Source organism: Gossypium hirsutum, chromosome D10, assembly GCF_007990345.1.
Source record: "Gossypium hirsutum isolate 1008001.06 chromosome D10, Gossypium_hirsutum_v2.1, whole genome shotgun sequence".
NCBI classification, from domain to species: Eukaryota; Viridiplantae; Streptophyta; class Magnoliopsida; order Malvales; family Malvaceae; genus Gossypium; species Gossypium hirsutum.
The window spans coordinates 41049793-41070829 of NC_053446.1; the positions used below are offsets into that span (position 1 = coordinate 41049793).

Consider the following 21037-nt stretch of genomic DNA (forward strand, 5'->3'; position numbering starts at 1 on the left):
TTTCCAAATAGTCATTGGACTATTGTTTTCATGATAGTCTTAACTCCGTCCCTTGACTTGGTGAAATTTGCTTCTGTCGTGCTCTCTCCTCCACTCGATCCAATCATTCATGCAGTTTGTCAAATTTAGTTCTTACCATTCTACGTAACTCTTGCATCACATATTGGAATTTTGATTCTGAAAATTCTTCTTGAGACATAATTTTATTACTGAAAAGAAAAAATGATTAAAATAAAATAGAAAGTAGATACCTCACCACAAAAATCTCATGATTCACTCGGAAAGAAAAATAATGTTTTTTTCACTCTCGCTTGTGTTTGCACTCATTTTAAGGCTATTTCTTCACTCTAATGCACCCACTTGCTCTTGCCTTTTACCACTCAATTCTTTCTCTCACAATTTCGTAATTCGTCTCATATAGACTTCGCCTATAAGATGGACCTTGACCCGTTACCTATATAGAAGTAAAAACTAAAGGAATAAAAAGATGGATGAACGCCACACCGGATTGGTGATAAGTTCAATGAGTTCGAGTTGACGCCACTAGCAAGCTAGATATGTCACTTCGAGACTCAAACGAAATAAGAGAGGAAGAAACCTCACAAGAACAAAATTTCTATTAATAATTAGTAAAAAGTTCAAAAGATCCTTTTACAAAGGAAAGATAAACTATTTATAGACACAAAGATGACTACTCAAATTCGACATCTATGTGTTCACGCAATTAATAAAAATGTTCACACTAAATCATTAAAATTTCAGTTCATGCTTGAAGATGGTGCATGAATTGGCCGAACCATCATGTTGCTTCACTTGATGCATTCATGCATACTTAGCCTTGAAGAATAGCCTTAATTCCATGAATGTGCAGCGCTTTAATGTTCCTACATCTCCTTTGGCTGAATGGAGCTTTAAAGTGCCTTAAAAACTTGAATGATCATCTTGAAAATACATGGAACATGCCTGAAACGTCTCAAGATATGTTCTTCCTTAAATTCTATCCATAAATGTGCAAATGCATGAACATTCAGCAGCCCCCTCTTGCATGAACGTCCCAAGTACTTGTGCTTCCTTAAATGCCTTCCATTGAACCTCAATTGTGCATGCACACTCCCATACATTGCACCAAGCCATTCATAAACCTGCAGCAAATAAAATCAGTAAGTTATATGCATTTCAGACACATTAAATTAGCAGCACATGAACTCATTAATTTGCACATTAAATTCGGCCATACATATTAATAATTTCAGACATATTTTGAACTTGTCTAGCTCTTATACCAAATGATGCGATCTGGCTCGGTAGGTTGAGTCGAGTCGGTCTAAGTTGCCCGATCGTCAACGGGGAAGTATCATCCCAAAAGAATAGCTTGCTTTTAATCGGTTAAATATGAAGTGAAGTGATGGAGATAGGTTCAAAATAGGTTATGTATGATATTGAAGGATCGGCTAACAAGAAAATAAGGTAGATAATTTGATGGATAGATGGAATAGAAATGCGAACTTAACCATCAAGAATGATCCAACACTATTGAGAGGGTTGTCCCAAGACTTATATTACTTAAGGTGGAAGATGGAAATAGGTAGATGGACCTCGACCCGTTACTTAACAAAGTAGGAACCAAAGGTATAGTTAGATGGATGAACGCCACACCAAGGTTGGTGATAAGTTAAGAAACTCGTTACTTATCTTGAAGAATAGCCTTAATTCCATGAATGTGTAGCCCTTTAATGTTCCTACATCTCCTTTGGCTGAATGGAGCTTTAAAGTACCTTAAAAACTTGAATGATCATCTTGAAAATACATGGAACATGCCTGAAATGTCCCAAGATATGTTCTTCCTTAAATTCTATCCATAAATGTGCAAATGCATGAATATTCAGCAGCCCCCTCTTGCATGAACGTCCCAAGTACTTATGCTTAGTTAAATGCCTTCCATTGAACCTCAATTGTGCATGCACACTCCCATACATTGCACCAAGCCATTCATGAACCTGCAGCAAATAAAACCAGCATGTTAAATGCATTTCAGACACATTAAATTAGCAGTATATGAACTCATTAATTTGCACATTAAATTCGGCCATACATATTAACAATTTCAGACATATTTAAAATAACAAAATTAATTAAGTATTTAATTTAGATATAATTAAAACACTTAATTAATTATTTGTCCAGATTTCAACAAATTAATTAACTTAAAATAAACAACTAATTTAACTAAAGACAAATTAAATGGTTTTTTTCAGCAAAATAAATGCAAACTAAAGAAAGCTAAAAATAAGCTCATTGGGTTAAGATTGAGCTGAATTGAGCTTGAATGAGCTGACTTGAGCTCGAGTGAGCTGAACTAAGTTAAATTCAGCTTGCACTAAGGTGCACAAATTGCTCAAAGTTTAGGCTCAAGCTGGTCCTTCATATTTAGGTTGGAATTCATGCCAAAACTAACTCGTTAACGCTGCCACGTCCCTTTGCATTTGCTTAGCTCAAGATTAAATATTCAGGCCTTTAGGAGGATCGAGAGGATGGAAAAGTGAATCTTGGGTTGCCCTGGGTATGCTCATATCATTAAGGGACATCAATCAAAGACATTAAGGATGCTTAAAGTCTTCATTAAGGAGAATTGACATGCCTTTTTAACTACATCAGGTTCCAATGAAGAGACATGACTCATTGGCTTCCTTCCATGAGTTTAATATGAAATTAAAGCTTGTAATAACTTTATTTAATTGCTGAAGGTGAAAGGTCACGAATAGGCATTTGAACAGTCACAATAATGCCTATAAATAGTTTGTACGAAGACATTGTTTTAGGTTAGATAACTTTTGCCAATTTGATTTATGAACATTGTGTTCTTAAGTGAGTTTGTCTCCTCTCAAATTTTGTACAAGTCTCGTTGACTTATCTAGTGTGCTAGTGGCATCTTCCGACTTGTTTCTAAACTTATCACCGTAATCCGGTGTCACCATTCCGCAAATCCACCTTAACGACATAAGAAACGGGGTGACACTACGATATAGTGTTGAATCTTTCTTCCGTTACATTTGTTTTCCATCCCCACCAATTATCCCAAATTATCTATCCTTTGTTTCTTTTATTAAACCGAAGCTACATCTTTCTGAACTTTCCATCCATTTCAAAAATCACTTCGCAAGCTTCCGCAAACCTTAAACAAATTTACACCTTTTTGACTACTACAACTTCTCCTCGTCAACGATTGGGCAAACTTTGTGAAACAACTCTACTCTCCCAGGTCAGATCACATCATTTTGTATCAGAGCTACAAATCGAAGAGTACCAACATTCGTAGCTATCCCGGAGTAGGTTTGTAAACAAAATTTGAAAAAATTCAAAAAAAAAGAGATATATTTCGTGAATTCAAGTATTTACATTGTAATTAGTATTTTGTAATTAACAACAAAAATGAAATTAAAAAAAAAGAAGAGAAGTATTGAAAGATTTGTGATTGTATTCTTGTTTCCTGATCCAGCAAGTTTGACTTCTCTATCGTTTCCCATTACTTCCCAACACCAACGCCACACTCAAACCCCAAATTTTCTTTTGGTTTAGCCTACCTACACCCGAAAAATCTCATTCTTTGAAACCAATTTGAAACTGACCCCGAAGTAAACAAATAGGTCTTTTGAGACGAAATACGAATCTGTAAGATGAGGTTGAGTGGAAAAAGGCAAAGAGAGTGTGAGCGCAAAAGAGTGTTAAGAAAAAGCCTTAAAACAAGCATAAACACGAGAGTGAGTGAACATCCTTATTTTCTTTCTGAGTATCCTTGTGAGATTTTTTTGTAAGGTATTTAATTTTCTACTTTTTGTTCTTTTAACATTTCTTCTTTTCAGTAAATAATCATGTCTCGAGAAGAATTTGCAGCTAATGAATTTTAATATTTGTTGAAAGAAATGGAGAACATGCTCGACCAAAAAATTAAGCCCATTCAAGACAAGCTAGATCCTCGAGCAACATCCCAATGGAAGCAAATACCATCAAGTCAAAAAATAGAGTCACGATCATCACGAAGATATATCTCTGATGACCATTCAAGAAGAGATACTTATCAGGAGTCCTATTCATCAAGGTATTCGAGACATATAGGAGAAAGCTTCGAGTTTGAAATCTTTCGAGATGACGAATGAGAAAGTACGAGTTATTTTTCGTATTTTTCAACGAAGTCCCTACCGGAGAATCGTTCATGAAGACTTGATCGAGATACCTATGAGAATACTTTCTCTTTCTTTGAGCAAGATCCTTATCTTTTCGATTCCTGTGTTCCATCCTCAAGTTGTAATAAATCGAAAAAGAAGAAAAAGAAAAGGCAAGTGAAAAAGAAAAAGAAGAAAAAGAGAATGGAAATGAGAAAAGAAAAAGAGAAGTGAGAGAAAAAAAAGAGAAAATTGAAAAAGAAATTGAGATTGAAAAAGGAAGTGAAAAAAAGAAAATTGAAAAAGAAATTGAAGAAAGAAGAGAAATCGAGTAAAAAAAAGAAACGAGAGAAAAAGAGGCAAGCGAACAAGAAAAAGTGAGGAGTGTTTCAACTAACCCATATGAAACTTGTTCTTGTTCTGTTTCTTTTTTTCAGGTGCCTGAAATAACGAACGATAATTTTCAACTTCAATACATTTCCGATGAAAGATGCTTTCGTATGATCAGCATAGGTAAGGTTGAAGATGAAATCACATCCCACGAGTTTGAAGGTAAGCAAGGTAAGGAATTTTTAACAACCGAGTCATGGAAATCAAGTTTGAAAGTGGTTAAAAATGACTTAGTTTTAAAAAGATTCCCTTATCTTTATTCGATTAATTTGTATTCTTTGAATGTGGTTGATGTTGTTTGGTACGATCGACAAACCAAAGATTTGATTTTGCGCGATGTCGATTTTTCACGAAATCGATTAAAATTTTTGATTGTGATAATTTCGTGCATCAATTACTGCATTGTGAAGAATCCATGATTTGGAACAAATCTGTTCTGATAACTACAAGGAGTTTTGATTGTATGTTGCCGTGTATGCAAAAATCCTTTTGGTTTGACATGTTTGACTTAATGAAACCTTTGTTACGTTTTGGCATAAGTAATCAAACTCGCGTGTTTAAACCTGGAATATGTTTTGGTACGATTTGTGGAAAAATCAAGCATCTCAAATTTCGTGCGAATAATTTCTATTTGTTTGATACTTGGTTTTTGAATAAGGTAACGAAATTTGCCCAATTTTTTTTCAATTTAAATTCATTCCTTAAACAATTTATATGGTTGTACATGAAGTTTGCGAGTAATCCCGAAAAGGTTCACTCAACCACGAAGTATCAATTACACTATACCCCCGAGGAGCGAATGTTTGTGTTGATCAAGCAAGGTAAAAGCTATCTTTATTTTCCTACTTTTGAAGATAAACAAGGTAAGACATTTGAAAATTTTGAAACGTTTTTCTTCTCCTTGGATGGTGACAATCATTGTGTTGATGAATTGGTTTTTGAAAGATACTTAGATTGTGATATGGTTAATTGTTTTGCCTCAATTGAACACGATCTATCTGTTTTGATTGTTCACAAAAAGGTTCTTGCTTTTATAATTGTGTTGATGCAATTGTGAGAGAATCTGTAGGCAATCGTCTAATGCATGGCATGATTGTGCAGCTTCGAGAACCATGTGAATCTTTTCAAATACCTGTTTGTGATGATTATGTCTATCTTTTGACTCATTACTCATATTCTGATAATGACTTATGGAAGCCATTTTAGTTACTTGAATGCCTTGAACTCTATTAAATTCTATTTCAAACATTTGATGAGGCATTGGGAAGTAAATTAGCTTGTTTGCATGATTGTCTACCTAAATATGGTTTGCTTGGCATGTGTGATTTCCTTGTGAAAATAAATTTTTTGTTGCGTCGTGGAATAAGTGATCAAAACTAAGTTTTTAATCACGGAGTATGCATTCTTAAGTTGTTGCCAAGTGAAGGTGACAAGTCGAAATGGTATTTTCCTGAAGAGGGAGGGTATGCAAATAGCCTATTTCCTTTCTGAACCATTTGTGATTCTCAAGTTTTTGGAAGCGATTCCATCATGCTTAAGTACAATGGGGTTCGAGATCTTGATAGGTTCTTCACAAGAAAATGACCCGATTTGAGGAAAAATCATCTTCAAGAGGGAGGGTATGATGCGATCCCAGCCGCATCATGTTACAACACAACTCGATTGGCCCAAACTCGAAGATCCCAAGTGTAAAATGAAGCTTTCAATTTTATTTTGTTAATTTGGTTACTGGAATAAGGACTTTAATTCATTTACTTTTGTGTCTTTAATTATGTTTTAGTTTTAATATCATTAATATGCATCTTTAATTAATATCCTGCATTATTAATCTACATCTCTTATCTATGACATGCATTATGTAACTCCCATATTAGTTTAAGTCTACATTATTAAATTAAGTCATGCATTAAGTAACACATTTGTTCATTTAGTTTGCATCTTAAACCTTGCATTTAAGCATCTTAGTTGTTTAATATGTTTGAGTTTGTTTATATAAGTATGTTATTTAATTGGCTGTTACATTTTAATACATAAATTAAAGTGTGTTTATTTTTATATTAAATAAGGTGATTTAAGTTGCATGTTCAATTAATTTGTGTGCATGAGTGTTATTAAATATGTTGGTTTATTATTAGTGTTTTAAGTTACTATTTAATCTTAAATATCTATTTTTGCAGGTGACTTTTCATATGATTAAAGTCTTTTCAAAGTGGGACAGTTTCAAAGCTTTTAAAAGAACATTAAGGAGGCTATTTAATGGACCAAAAGAAACTCTTCAAGTATGAACCTTTTTCGAGTCTTAAGTTTTCATCATGGTGCCATTTAAGAGGATGTTACACATGCTTTTATCATGTGGTTACAAGGGAGCTTAAGGGACATCAATCAAAGACAATAAGGATGCTTAAAGTCTTCAGTAAGGAGAATTGACAGGCCTTTTTAACTACATCAGGTTCCAATGAAGAGACATGACTCATTTTCTTACTTACATGAGTTTAATATGAAATTAAAGCTTGTAATAACTTTATTTAATTGCTGAAGGTGAAAGGTTACAAATAGGCATTTGAACAGTCACAATAATGCCTATAAATAGTTTGTACGAAGACATTGTTTTAGGTTAGATAACTTTTGCCAATTTGATTTATGAACATTGTGTTCTTGAGTGAGTTTGTCTCTTCTCAAATTTCGTACAAGTCTCGTTGACTTATCTAGCGTGCTAATGGCGTCTTCTTACTTGTTTTTGAACTTATCACCGTAAATCGGTATGGCAGTCACCAATCCACCATTCCACAAATCCATCTTAACGACAAAAGAAGCGGGGTGACACTACGATATAATGTGGAATATTTCTTCCATTAAGTTTGTTTTCCATCCCCACCAATTGTGCCAAATTATCTATCCTTTTTTTCTTTTATTAAACTGAACCTACATCTTTCTTAACTTTCCATCCATTTCAAAAATCACTTCATAAGCTTCTACAAACCTTAAACAAATTTACACCTTTTTGACTACTAGAACTTCTCCTCATTGACGATCAGGCAAACCTTGTTACGAAGACATTGTTTTAGGTTAGATAACTTTTGCCAATTTGATTTATGAACATTGTGTTCTTGAGTGAGTTTGTCTCTTCTCAAATTTCATACAAGTCTCGTTGACTTATCTAGCGTGCTAATGGCGTCTTCTTACTTGTCTTTGAACTTATCACCGTAAATCGGTATGGCAGTCACCAATCCACCATTCCACAAATCCATCTTAACGACATAAGAAGCGGGGTGACACTACGATATAGTGTGGAATATTTCTTCCATTAAGTTTGTTTTCCATCCCCACCAATTGTGCCAAATTATCTATCCTTTTTTCTTTTATTAAACTGAACCTACATCTTTCTTAACTTTCCATCCATTTCAAAAATCACTTCGTAAGCTTCTACAAACCTTAAACAAATTTACACCTTTTTGACTACTAGAACTTCTCCTCATTGACGATCAGGCAAACCTTGTGAAACGATTCAACTCTTCCGGGCCGGATCACATCAGAGTCGAGTCATTTCACAAAGTTTTCCCGATCGTCGACGAGTAGAAGTTCTAGTAGTCAAAAAGGTGTAAATTTGTTTAAGGTTTGCAGAAGCTGACGAAGTGATTTTTGAAATGGATGGAATGTTTTGAAAGATGTAGGTTCGGTTTAATAAAAGAAACAAGGGATAGATAATTTCGGATAATTGGTGGGGATGGAAAACAAACTTAACGGAAGAAAGATTCAACACTATATCATAGTGTCACCCCATTTCTTATGTCGTTAAGGTGGATTTGTGGAATGGTGGATTGGTGAATGCCACATCGGTTTACAGTGATAAGTTTAGAAACGAGTCGGAAGACGCCACTAGCATGCTAGATAAGTCAACAAGACTTGTACGAAATTTGAGAGGAGAGAAACTCACTCAAGAACACAATGTTCATAAATCAAATTGGCAAAAGTTATCTAACCTAAAACAATGTCTTCCTACAAACTATTTATAGACAATATTATGACTGTTCAAATGTCTATTTGTGACCTTTCACCTTCAACAATTAAATAAAGTTATTACAAGCTTTAATTTCATATTAAAGTCATGTAAGGAAGCCAATGAGTCATGTCTCTTCATTGGAACTTGATGTAGTTGAAAAGACATGTCAATTCTCCTTAATGATAAAAGCTTGTGTAACATCCTCTTAAATGGCACCATGATGAAGACTTAAGACTCGACAAAGGTTCGTACTTGAAGAGTCTCTTTTGGTCCATTAAATAGCCTACTTAATGTTCTTTTAAAAGCTTTGAAACTGTCCCACTTGGAAAAGTCTTTAATCATATGAAAAGTCACCTGCAAAAATAGATATTTAAGATTAAATAGTAACTTAAAACACTAATAATAAACCAACATATTTAATAACACTCATGCACACAAATTAATTGAACACGCAACTTAAATCACCTTATTTAAAATGAAAATAAACACACTTTAATTTATGCATTAAAATGTAACAGCCAATTAAATAACATGCTTATATGAACAAACTCAAACATATTAAACAACTGAGATGCTTAAATGCAAGGTTTAAGATGCAAACTAAATGAACAAATGAGTTACTTAATGCATGACTTAATTTAATGATGCAGACTTAAACTAACATGGGAGTTACATAATGCATGTCATTGTTAAGAGATGTAGATTAATAATGCAGAACATTAATTAAAAATGCATATTAATGATATTAAAACTAAAACATAATTAAAGACACAAAAGTAAATGAATTAAAGTCCTTATTCCAGCAACCAAATTAACAAAATAAAATTAAAAGCTTCATTTTGCACTTGGGCCCTTCGTGTTTGGGCTAATCTCGATGTCGTCGAGTTGTGTCGTAATATGATGCGGCTGGGATCGCATCAAAATCAATGCTAGACAAATTTTATATAGTCTCTATATAGCCCATATTTATCAATTTTTCAAAAGGATTTCACGTAACTTTTATATTTTAACAATTTAGTCCGTAAACTTTAAAATCAATCGAAACCACTTTATAATATAGTCATATTTAACTATCAAGGTTATAAATCATAAAACTTGAAAAACATCATAAATTCATCAATGGAATAATTCAAAACATTTAACAGTTTTACAACTTAGTCTTTAGGTTAGCTAGATTAAGCTATAACGATCTCAAAAACATAAAAATTACTAAAACGAACTTGAAAAACATACCATACAATCAAAATTATTCTTGCCCGAAGCTCGTATTCTCTAGCTATACAATTTTGGTTTTAATATCAAAAATGAAGAAGATGAAGTTATGTTTTATTATTTTATCTTGATTAATCTTTTTATTAATTTACCAAAATGCCATTAATTCATCTATATTTTTAACTAAAACATATATACTTACCGTCCAACACTTTAAGTAGGTTAAATTACCATATAAATCTATTTAGTTATGCTTTCATAATTATTTAGCAAAATAAACTAATACCGATTAACTTTTGTAGCTTTTACAATTTAGTCCTTTTTCTTTAATTAACTAACAAATCTCTAAAATTTTTGGACCAAATTTCAATATACTTATATAATAACTTCCTCTCCCAAATAATTGGTCCACTGAGAAGACCTTATATAACAATTAGTCAATCACAGCTTCACCCGCTAATCCCTCATAAGAGGATTAGTTCCTCGTGGAATCCACAAACATAATAAACTGGATAATAAAAATGAGCATAAAGAATAAATAAAGAATAAATTTTAAAGAATTCTGAATGTATTTGAATGATGAAGTGCTAAAATCTACTAGCATTTGATTGTGTTTACAAATCAAATCTCTTAAAAAAAATGAAAAGAATCAAAAAGAAATCTAAAACCTAAAGGAACAGAAAATTGAAAACTAAAATCCAGAGAAAAACTTAGAATATGAAAGATGTCCCTAAACAGTTGTATAAGAAGGAAATGTAAGTATAAAATTTACTGAATGAATATGTGTTAAATGATGAAAAGAAATGCTTAGATGAAATGGTTATAGAATATATATATGTGAAAAAAGAATATTTGAAATATGTACTTGAATAAATATATTAAATATTAAATGAATATGTGATGGTTGGTTATGTAGCAAATGAATTTTTAGGTATATGTTTGATGGCATGATAAAGTTACATGTTTTATATATGAACTCACTAATCTTGTGAGACTTATGATCTGTATAGGAAATTAACGAACTCATGACCAAGTCATTTAATTATCTTGTAAAATGTTTTATTACATCCTTTTTGGTAAGTCAATGTTTAAATTTATCACAACCTTACTAAGCTTTACGCAAGCTTACCTCATTTTGGTTTTCTTCTTTGAAGATTGTTGGATTCGATCTGTCAATTTGGATACTATAAGAGATCACGCTATCCGTTCAATGATTCGGTATAAGATGTGGTTATTATTTTTATTTAGGTTATAAGTGGCATGTTCTAGGAGCATTTAAGTTCTTTTGCTACAATGATGCTATTTAAACTTAGTTTAAGCATATATGTGTATATATCTTTGGGTTTGGCTTGTATTTGTCTACATATGCATGTATTTAGTTGTTTGGTATATGCTTCTTGGAAGTGTTTGAAATATGGTAAGATTAAATGTGAATGGAAAGATTGAATTGGTACAAATTCTTAGGTAACTTGGTAAATCTTGGTTGATGATTTTGGTCATGATAAATGAGGTAAATTTGATAGTTAAAGAAGTATGAAATGCTAAGTAGTTGCACTTGAATGCATTATGTTTCAATGTTTGGATTGTAGTGCCAAGTGATTGCATATTGGTTAGGCACATAGGATAAATGCTTTTGGCATGTTTTAGGTAAGTTTGAATGTGTTTTAACCATGTGAAGTGATTGGAAAAGGTTTTTTTGGTGTCTAAGAAATGGATGTTGAATTGGTTTGCATTAGGGGTCATTTTGGGTGCACACAACCGTGTGCAACACACGACCACCTCACACGGTCGTGTGTCTTATTATTTTTAGGTGCATGATTTTTCACACGGTCAAAGTCAGTTACATAGTCTAGGACACGGGCTTGTAGAGTAACCACACAGGCGTGTGGGGTAGCCACACGTCCATGTCTCTGAGCCACATGGGCTGGCCTTTGTCATGCAGCCTTGTGACCCCTATTTTTAGTTTTTTCCATAATTTTCTATTTTGTTCATATTAATCCCTTTCTATTTTCGAACTATTTTTAAGGTCTCATAGGCTCAATTTAAGATCGTTTTTGTATGAATACTATGATTATTGATTGGACATTGATTTATGATATTTAAATTAATTTTTAAATTGCATTTAAATATTATCGAATATGTTAATCGTTGTAATATTTTGCGATCCTATTTCGATGAAGGAGATGGGTTAAGGTGTTACAAAAACTATTTAAATCTTTCAATTTCGAGGGTATCGTCTTAGCTATGACAGCACTAGAAGAGGCATCTATGTTAATTTGCTCACCTTTTTTCAAATTTTTATGCCTTGACATAATTTCTTTTAAGTACTTGGCATATTTTGATATTTTATCAATAACTCCAAAAGTGGTAAATTAACATTAAGGGACTTAAATAAGTTAAGAAAACTTATAAAGTTCATTTCATCTCTCATTTGTTTGTGCTTGATCCTTGATGGGAATGGTATATTTGTAGTTTCAAGATTCGATATTATCGGCTCAGCTACCGGTTTGACTACTTTGATCAACTCTTCACTCTTATTTTTGTCTAGGGGTTCCTCGACAAATTTTTGTAAATCATTGTCTATTTGCAGTGGAGCATTAACATTATCAAGGAATTTACCTGATTGTATGGCGATTGTGTTCATGTGCTCTTTTCTATCCTTTCGAGAATTATTCTCTGTGTTGCTCAGGATTCTGGTACTAATTTGCCTTTGAAGGTTGTTCATCATCTCCATCATCTGACTCAGATTGTAATTGTCAAGTATTCATGTTCATTGACTGTATTTCTCCTTCTATCTTGAGATCTTTGTACTTGCAGTGTTGGTAGTAAGGGTTCAAACGGTTTTGAATTGCGCTTCCACCTCCTTTATTACCTCCCTACCATAGGTACGGGTGATCCATCCAACTCGGATTGTATGTATTTGATTAAGGATTTCCACCCCTATTTCCTATGTAATTTACCTCATTCGGTTGGTTTTTTGTATTTTGCTCACAGTTTTGGGTTGGCTCCGTCATAGTTGGTTTAGATGCTATTCCAAACAGTTCAACTTCTCCAAAATTATTTGATACGCATCCACTTTTTGGGTTGCTTTCGTCGCTGCTGGTTTTGGATAGGTAAACCTCTCATTGGGCCACAAATATGAATTCATAGCCATGTCATCAATTATTTGACAGACTCGTTCGTAAGTGTGGTTCATCAGGGCTCCTCTAGATGGCCCATCCAATTTAGACCTTAAATTATTGTCTAAACCATTATAAAATATTTGCATCTACGGCCACTCTTACATTCCATGATAAGGACACTTCCTCAATAGTGACTTAAGTTGATCCCAAGCTTCATACAAATTTTTGCCTTTGAATTACTTGAAATTGGCAATATCGTGTTGAACTTGAATGGATATTCTTATCGGGAAAGTTTTGTGTAGAAATTTTCCCACTAAATCATCCCACGTGGTTATGGAGCCTAGTTCTAATGAATCTAACCAATTAGCAGCATTGTTACATAAGGAAAAGGGGAATAATCGGAGACGAACAACATCATCGGTTACACCATTATATTTGAAAGTGTCGCATAACTAGAGGAACCATTTTAGATGTTAGTTTGTATCCTCAATTATGTTTGCTCAAACTACAATGTCACACCTTAAATTTGGCAGATTTGAGAAAGAGGTAAATAGATGTGAAGGTTACTTGTTTTGGTGCACTATTGTAGTACAGTTTGACACTTTTCAAAATTGTAACAAGTTAAATCCTGGCACATAATGTATCTGCCAGTGTAGAATCTAAGCTTTTCATCTAGAGATATTTCCCAATTGAAAAATAGTACGCCAATTCAGAAGTACGCCTCAGAATAGGATCGAGCATGATGCATATAAGAAATGTATGAGAAAATGTTGGGAGATTAAATCGTCTTTAAGAGCACGCCTTTTGAGAGTTACCACTAGAGGTATGGTATGCTCGGTTTGCTCGAACGATGTGCAAGGTGGTGTCTACAATGGGATTGGTTGGGAGACAATTGAATGGATTGTTTAGTCAAATAGTCTCTACATCTGAATTTCCTTTTTATAGTTTTCCTAGTTTTTATAGGGTAATTAAGGGACAATTTTTGTATGCATTCAGCAGTTATCAAGATCCATTATGAGGAACTGAGTATATTTATATGGTAAGAAAGGAACATTCAGATGGTTTTCTTTCTTCCGTTTTATGCTTTAGTTTTTCTTATTCTCTTTTTCTTTATTAAACTGGAAGCTAAGGTCTTTGGGTTAGTCAGTGGATGTTTCAACCTCCTGGTAAGTCTAATAGCTCTACATGTTATGATTTTGAAAGAGTAAGGATGTTATGAGGCATAAAAGCAGTAGGGTCTGAATAGGAGGCCCTGCTTGGGGTCGTGTATAATTGAAATGTTAGTAAATTGTCTGTAATTGTGATTTTAATGGTAATTCCATGTGCTTTTAAATAATTATTGATGCTGATTTAGGTGGGACTATTAGGAGAAGAACTCTAAGCTGAAGTAAAGGTGAGTTTCAGGTGAGTCCTTATCTTAACTCATTCATGTTAGTTTACAAGGGTAATTCGTATGTTGATGTCTTCTTAGATAGCTAGTGAGTGTATGTGTGTGTGAATTATTGTAAAGGTTCTGCATATTTACGAATGAGATATATGAGTTGCATCATTAATAAGATGGTGTGTGGTATGTATACATGTGAAATTAGGTATTGAAGAGTATTTTGTGTTAAATGAGTAACACATGCATTTGTGATGCTCCAGTAGGGCAGGTACATGGCTAACTGGATTAGCAAATCACTACATGTAGATATGTGTAAGGCCATGTGGTAAAGACCCATGGCATCATATGGCTGCGAGAATACTCATGGTGTAGCCTCCGATGAGATGTAAACTGGATTGGCTGATCACGATATGAGGATATGTATAAAACCATGTAGGAGAAACCCCATGGAACCCACAGAGATTGTCCACTGAGGCAATAAACACGAAATTTTGTAAAGCCTTTGTGGCATATTTTGTGAAGTCGTTGTGGCATATTCTGTGAAGCCTTTGTGGTGAGATCTAGGTAAGTTTGAAGATATCTCTATTTGGATAGCCATATGACGAAATTTGAATATGACCTAAGAGCATTTCCTGAAAGAGTGCTCAGTAGTGTTTCTGAAGGGTGAATCAGCCATAGTAGTTTGCCAGTACAGAAAATTTGGCGTATTCGTAACTATGAGTGGTCTGAGTGTTTGCCAGACTTGAGTTTGTCTATGCTATGTATGAAAGTTATTTAAATTCCATGGTATCAGCCAAATCTAAGTGTTTCACGCTATATATAAAAGTTATATGAAGTTGAAGTTGTTTGCCAAACCTGGGCGTTTTCATGATATGTAATATGGTTGTTTGGGATTCCATGGGATAACTTAGAATGTATCATCTATCAGAAAAAGTTACACTCTGAGTTGATTTTAGATCTAACTGGTATCTTTATAGCTACCAAATTCAATATGAGAATCCGCCCAAGGTAGGATTTGTATGAAGTTCACCTTAAAAGATCTGTTAGTATAAGTATCTACCAAGAATAATATCGGTGAGTACACCATCCTGGGTGAGGTATTCTATATTTGTCTGTGTGAGAATCATCAAAAGTAGCTTTTCTACGAGTGAATTGTGTGTAGGATGGTCAAGTATGGAAATTGTCGTATTTGTATGCACTTGAAATTAGAATAGTATCCGCCGAAGACTGAAAAGAAATCCAGAATCTTCAAGTTAAGGAATTCAACAAAAAATACGCCAAGGTAATATGGGTTAATATTCACTAAGTTTGTTTAATCTTACAAACATTTGTTTTTTATGCAGGTTCTGAGAATATAGACAAGATAAACTTCACAACCGTTTCAGAAAAATTTTTAAGCCAACAACGTTGAAAATATATTTGTTGCACAAACTGTTACACAAGCCTCAACACATACAAAATGATATTAAATTCATCAAACGGTAGTAGCATTAAATCAACAAGAAAATCATAGCCTTAGACTTTTAGTGGTCACATTCTACAAATCTGATTAATTAAGACATACTAACCTAGTGGTTTGTTACCCTGACAGTGCAACTTGTTGACTCAACATGTGTGTTCTTGTTTACTAATGTAGTGCATATATAGGAATGTGTTGACCTAGGATCAATCAATGCATAGACATTAATATGAAAAGGGGAGAATACATCGAAAATAATGTCTGGAGCATAAGCTTCCTCATGAGCTCTAATAGCATAAGCCCTAGCAAGTGCTCTAGCCTCTAATCGTTCGGGCGTACTAACAGCTTTTCCTCGACTAGGTGTAACACCTTTACTGTTTCTAACCTTTTTACCTTTCTGCAGAGTAGTCTCAGGTCTAACAATTTGATTCACAGAATCGTTGTATCGTTTTAGACAATTCTTGAGGAAACGATCTGTGGAACCTCATCCGAAAAAATTTCCCATTTTGAATCAATACTCGCCAAAATAGCTTTTAGCGCAATGCTCACAAACTGGTTTCTTCACATTTCTAACACTGCTCACACTAGCAACCGGTGAACTTATGGATATCAGATTACTTGGTCTTAGTCTATCTCTATCGATGAATCCTGAAGTGGAAGTGAATCGACTAGCATCATTTCAAATTTTTTTGTTGCAGAAGTCTGAATTGATCTTGTCACACCCAATATTTTTATTTACCATTTTGTCAAATTATGGAACAAGGAAGTAAGTAGTCAAGTGGTTTAGGGCCTAATTTAATTCCTAGAGAACCTAGGTTCATTTCTTATCATCCACACATTCTTTTCTAAAATTTTTGGCATCATAAATTGATGGTCAACACCCCTTGCCGTCCACCCCATTGTTGCCTTGTGGGGAAGATCCTTTCCTCTTTTGATGAGTTGATTTTCCCCCAATACCCCCCGTTCCACTCAATGATCCACTTTTGGTGCCTATGTTCCCCCTATTTCCAAATTCTCCCCACTTACCATACCTTGGCCAACCATGCACCTACATACCCCCAAATCTTCATTTTTATTTTTATTCTCCTCATCTCATATTTTTTTATCTTTTCTCTTCCTCCTACCACCACCCCATTGTTTCCTTGTGGGGAAGATTATTTCCTCTATTGAGGAGTCAATTTTCCCCCAATACCTCCCCTTTTCACTCCATGATCCACTTTTGGTGCCTATGTTTCCCCTATTGCCAAATTCTCTCCCCTTATCGTACCTTGGTTGTACCATGCACCTTGATACCCCCAAATCTTCATTTTTATTTTTATTCTCTTTATCTTATCTTTTTTCTCTTTTATCCTCCTACCACCACCCCTTTTTCTACATTTTGCCGCCATACCACCACCGTTGGCCACCTTTTCTTCACCTACTCACCACCACTTCACCACTAAAACTTCCCCTCTCTTCTACACCTCATCTTCTCTCACCACTGCCGCATCGTTACTACGCCACCACCACACTATTGTCGTGCCGCCATCATACCTCCACCATCGTAAACAACCATTTCTCATCGATTTTTATTTTCTATTCATTTATTCTCTTAAAATAAAATTCTAATCGTCCTCTCTTATTTTCATAAACCATATACAATTCTAATACCTATTCGTTTAATTTTTGAATGATGATTTCATTAGATAATCTTCCATTGTAAAGAAAATAATGTTGGATCAAGGATTCATCTATTCCTTGGGATTTTTTGTAAGTGATCTTTAAACTCCGATGATAATCTTTACTTCTCCACTTTTATGCCAATTATTATAAAAGGTGTTTCCAGAATTTATTCTTCAATATAGATATTTTCTCACATAGAATATTTGTTGTTTAAAGGATCATCTATCATCAACACGGAATGCCCCTAGCTTTGGAAGTGAGACACAAATCCAAATCATATCTATTAAAGCGTAAGTGATGATTCAAATAGGAAATGTCTTGATTAAATCTTTCTAATTAAGGGATTAATAAAATAACATTTTATTGATAAAACATCGTTTTATACTTAGATTTACTGTAAGTCTAGCTAAATTCTAGCATGGGTGATCGAAGAGGCAAGTATTGCGTTCGTCTGCATAACATAGGTGTTAGGATTTACCTTAATAAAATAAATGACATTGTTTAATATCGAGATACATATATTTGTGAAAGAATTTAATATTTCTTTAATAAAATTTCTGAAAACTGATATTGGGCGAATATATTAATTACTCATATGGATTTATAAAATCTGATAAGTAGGACGATTCCAAGTAACTGATTCCAAAACTTCAGATCTGTGATGTTTGTACGTGATTATGTGATTTTTGTGTTAAACGTAATGATGTGTGATTTCCTAATACTCATGATATGTGATATATGGCGATATTGGATATGCATGTTTTATAAACATGATATTGATAGGTGTGAGGATTTACCTTGATAAAATAAATGACATTGTTTAATATCGAGATAAATATATTTGTGAAAGAATTTAATATTTCTTTAATAAAATTTCTAAAAACTGATATTGGGCGAATACGTTAATTATTCATATGGATTTATAAAATCCGATAAGTAGGACGATTCCAAGTAACTGATTCCAAAACTTCAGATCTGTGATGTTTGATTTCCTAATACTCATGATATGTGATATATGGCGATATTGGATATGCATGTTTTATAAGCATGATACTGATTTATTGATATTTTGATTCGTATGTTAAGCGTGCTATTATTCTGGTTATGATTCGCATGTTAAGCATTCTATTATTTTGATTATGACTTGCATGTTAAACATGCCATTGTGTTAAACCATAATAAAATCTAATTCGCATGTAAAGCATGCATACTAAAAATTCTATTCTGTAGGCCATATCACATGGATAAGGTTAGGATAATATTGCATGGAGGAATTATCTAGCAGTATATCTGCAATTTCTGGTGGCTTTCCCACAATATTCTGTTTCTGGCAGCTTGACTGCAATATCTGGTGGCTTTGTAACACCCTATAGCTAACCTGGTCACCCAACCCGAATATTCGGATGCCAGACCATCGTCTCATGTCATACACAACAAGTAAAAGCTCATTCTAAACAAAACATCTTCCATTTTAGTATTCATATAGGTTTTAAATTAATCATACTCTTTAATTATCATCCTTACATGCTAAACATACATCGAATAGTCTTATAATAATAATTAAACATGCATAAGGTCCATTTCACAAAATACCAAAGCATATCATGTAGATATCGATACTAAAGGTAAGGTATCAATACCGTTTGGAAAATAAGTACTAAAACTGCTTAGTGTTTCTCGCTTAAAAACCAAAACCTCAAAAATTATTGGTACCTATGCCAAAGTATCGATATTTCTACCTCGAGTATCGATACTCGTGATAGGGTATTGATACCAAATTACGATTTTGACTTTCTCCACATTTCAAAATCACAAAGGTATCATTTTTACAACACAAATATCGATACCTCTGCTTCAAACCAGAAAATATAACATAAATAAGCATAAAAATCTTTCGAACTTGTACCAATTCATCATGCTATCACATTATTATCAAATAAAAATCAAAATGACCATAACATTAGTCTCAAACATCGAAAGTAAGTCCGAGCAATAATCAACGTAATACGAAACAAATCTCGTAAACTTAAGAACAAATAATCTTTGGAAGCATCCAAAGCATCATGGAAAATGTCCGTAAAAGTCTACCAGATTTCCATTTTCCCAAAACATAACTGAATAAGCAAAACACCTATGAAAAGCGAAATGGACTTACTTGGATCATCCCTCGGAACCATACCGCCCACACTGTCACTGAACTATTTTGTAATGGTTTAAGAAGGGAGTGGGTGAGCTTAATAAGTTTAGTGAATGCCTAGAACAAATACCATGCAAACAATTCATCAAGCATTAATGAAAAAAACCAACTAGCACAACCTCAATTGTAACAGCCTAATTTTTAGACCACAAGTGGGTTTGAAACCACAAATTTGAGTCAAAAAAATATTTTAATATTATTTTTAGTATTTGCAGTATGTGAATTAATGTGTGTGAAAATTTTGTACGAAAATTTGATCGTTTGAGTGCTTAATTTGATCAAATGACTTAATCGCGTAAAATAAAAACTTGGGGGTCAAATCTAAAGTCACTCAATTATTGTTGTCTTTTAAAAATGGGAGTCTTAAATGGCAATTAGGCCATTTAAAAGATAGTGGGTGACTATGGACAACTTTATCCTTATGTTATATGAAATATAAATTATTTAATAAAGGTTAATAAGGTAAATAAATAAAATACTAATATATGTTAATTAAAGACAAAGTAAAAATTCAATTGTTATCATCCATGTTGAGCTAAAACTAGAGAAAAGGAAGAGAAAAACACAAGCATAAATTCGACCATATTCAAGCTTGATTTAAGGTTCGTTTTAGCTCGATTTTTGATAATTTTTACATTTTTGAGATCGTTGCTTTGAATACTTCAAAACCCATGTCTTAATTTTATGAATTGTTAATGATTTTGAAATGTGCCATTGATGAATGCTTGAGCTTTGTGATAGTTGATGATGAAAAATGAAATATATGTGAAAGATTAAAATGTTTTGTTTTTGAATTTTTTGTGAAATTGAGTAATTAGGGCTAAATTTTGAAATTAAAATTTTAAGGGACTAAAATGTGAGATAAATGAAATGTATTGATAGAGGGTTACGCGCGGACCAAGATCGAGTTGTCAAGTCATAGGAAAGTTCTTACGAGGCTCTAGACGATCAGATCTAAAAACAAAACAGAAACTAAGATTAGATTCGATTAGATCTAAATAGATAGTATCCAAAACAATAAAGAACGACCAAGAAACAAACACCTTCAAGAATAACAAATCTTGGATGTCAAGAACACGGATTGGTAATCGAATTAAACCCCAATCTGCTGAATCTAAAAAGAACAATCACAAACAGTAAGTTAATTTTAAAAGTCCAACAAATTGATGGAATAAAAGATAGGGTATGGACGGCAAGAAAAAAAGAAAGATTTAAGAATCGAAAAAAAGTTTTTGGAGCCCAAGAAGATGTCAATTTGTCCAAATTGAAATAGCAAACTAATTTCCCCCAAAATTCCAGCAACCGAATTCAACCAGATTTGAAAAGGAGAAATCAGCAAGAACAATGGAATTTAAGAATCTTGAACGATCTTTACTGACAAGAACAAAGGGGGCCGATCTAATTTTGAATGATGAAGAGATCTTGGAGTTTTGGAAAGGCTAAAACGCAAC

The 21037-nt window shown here is 33.5% G+C and overlaps 1 long non-coding RNA gene across 1 annotated transcript; it reads left to right on the plus strand.

Moving 5' to 3' along the window:
- The first annotated feature begins 16545 nt into the window (after nucleotides 1–16545).
- LOC121222217 (uncharacterized) lies at nucleotides 16546–17931 on the plus strand. The gene is made up of 3 exons (XR_005919354.1): nucleotides 16546–17270; nucleotides 17413–17476; nucleotides 17606–17931. It is a non-coding gene; the product is annotated as an uncharacterized lncRNA (long non-coding RNA).
- The last annotated feature ends 3106 nt before the right edge of the window (nucleotides 17932–21037 follow it).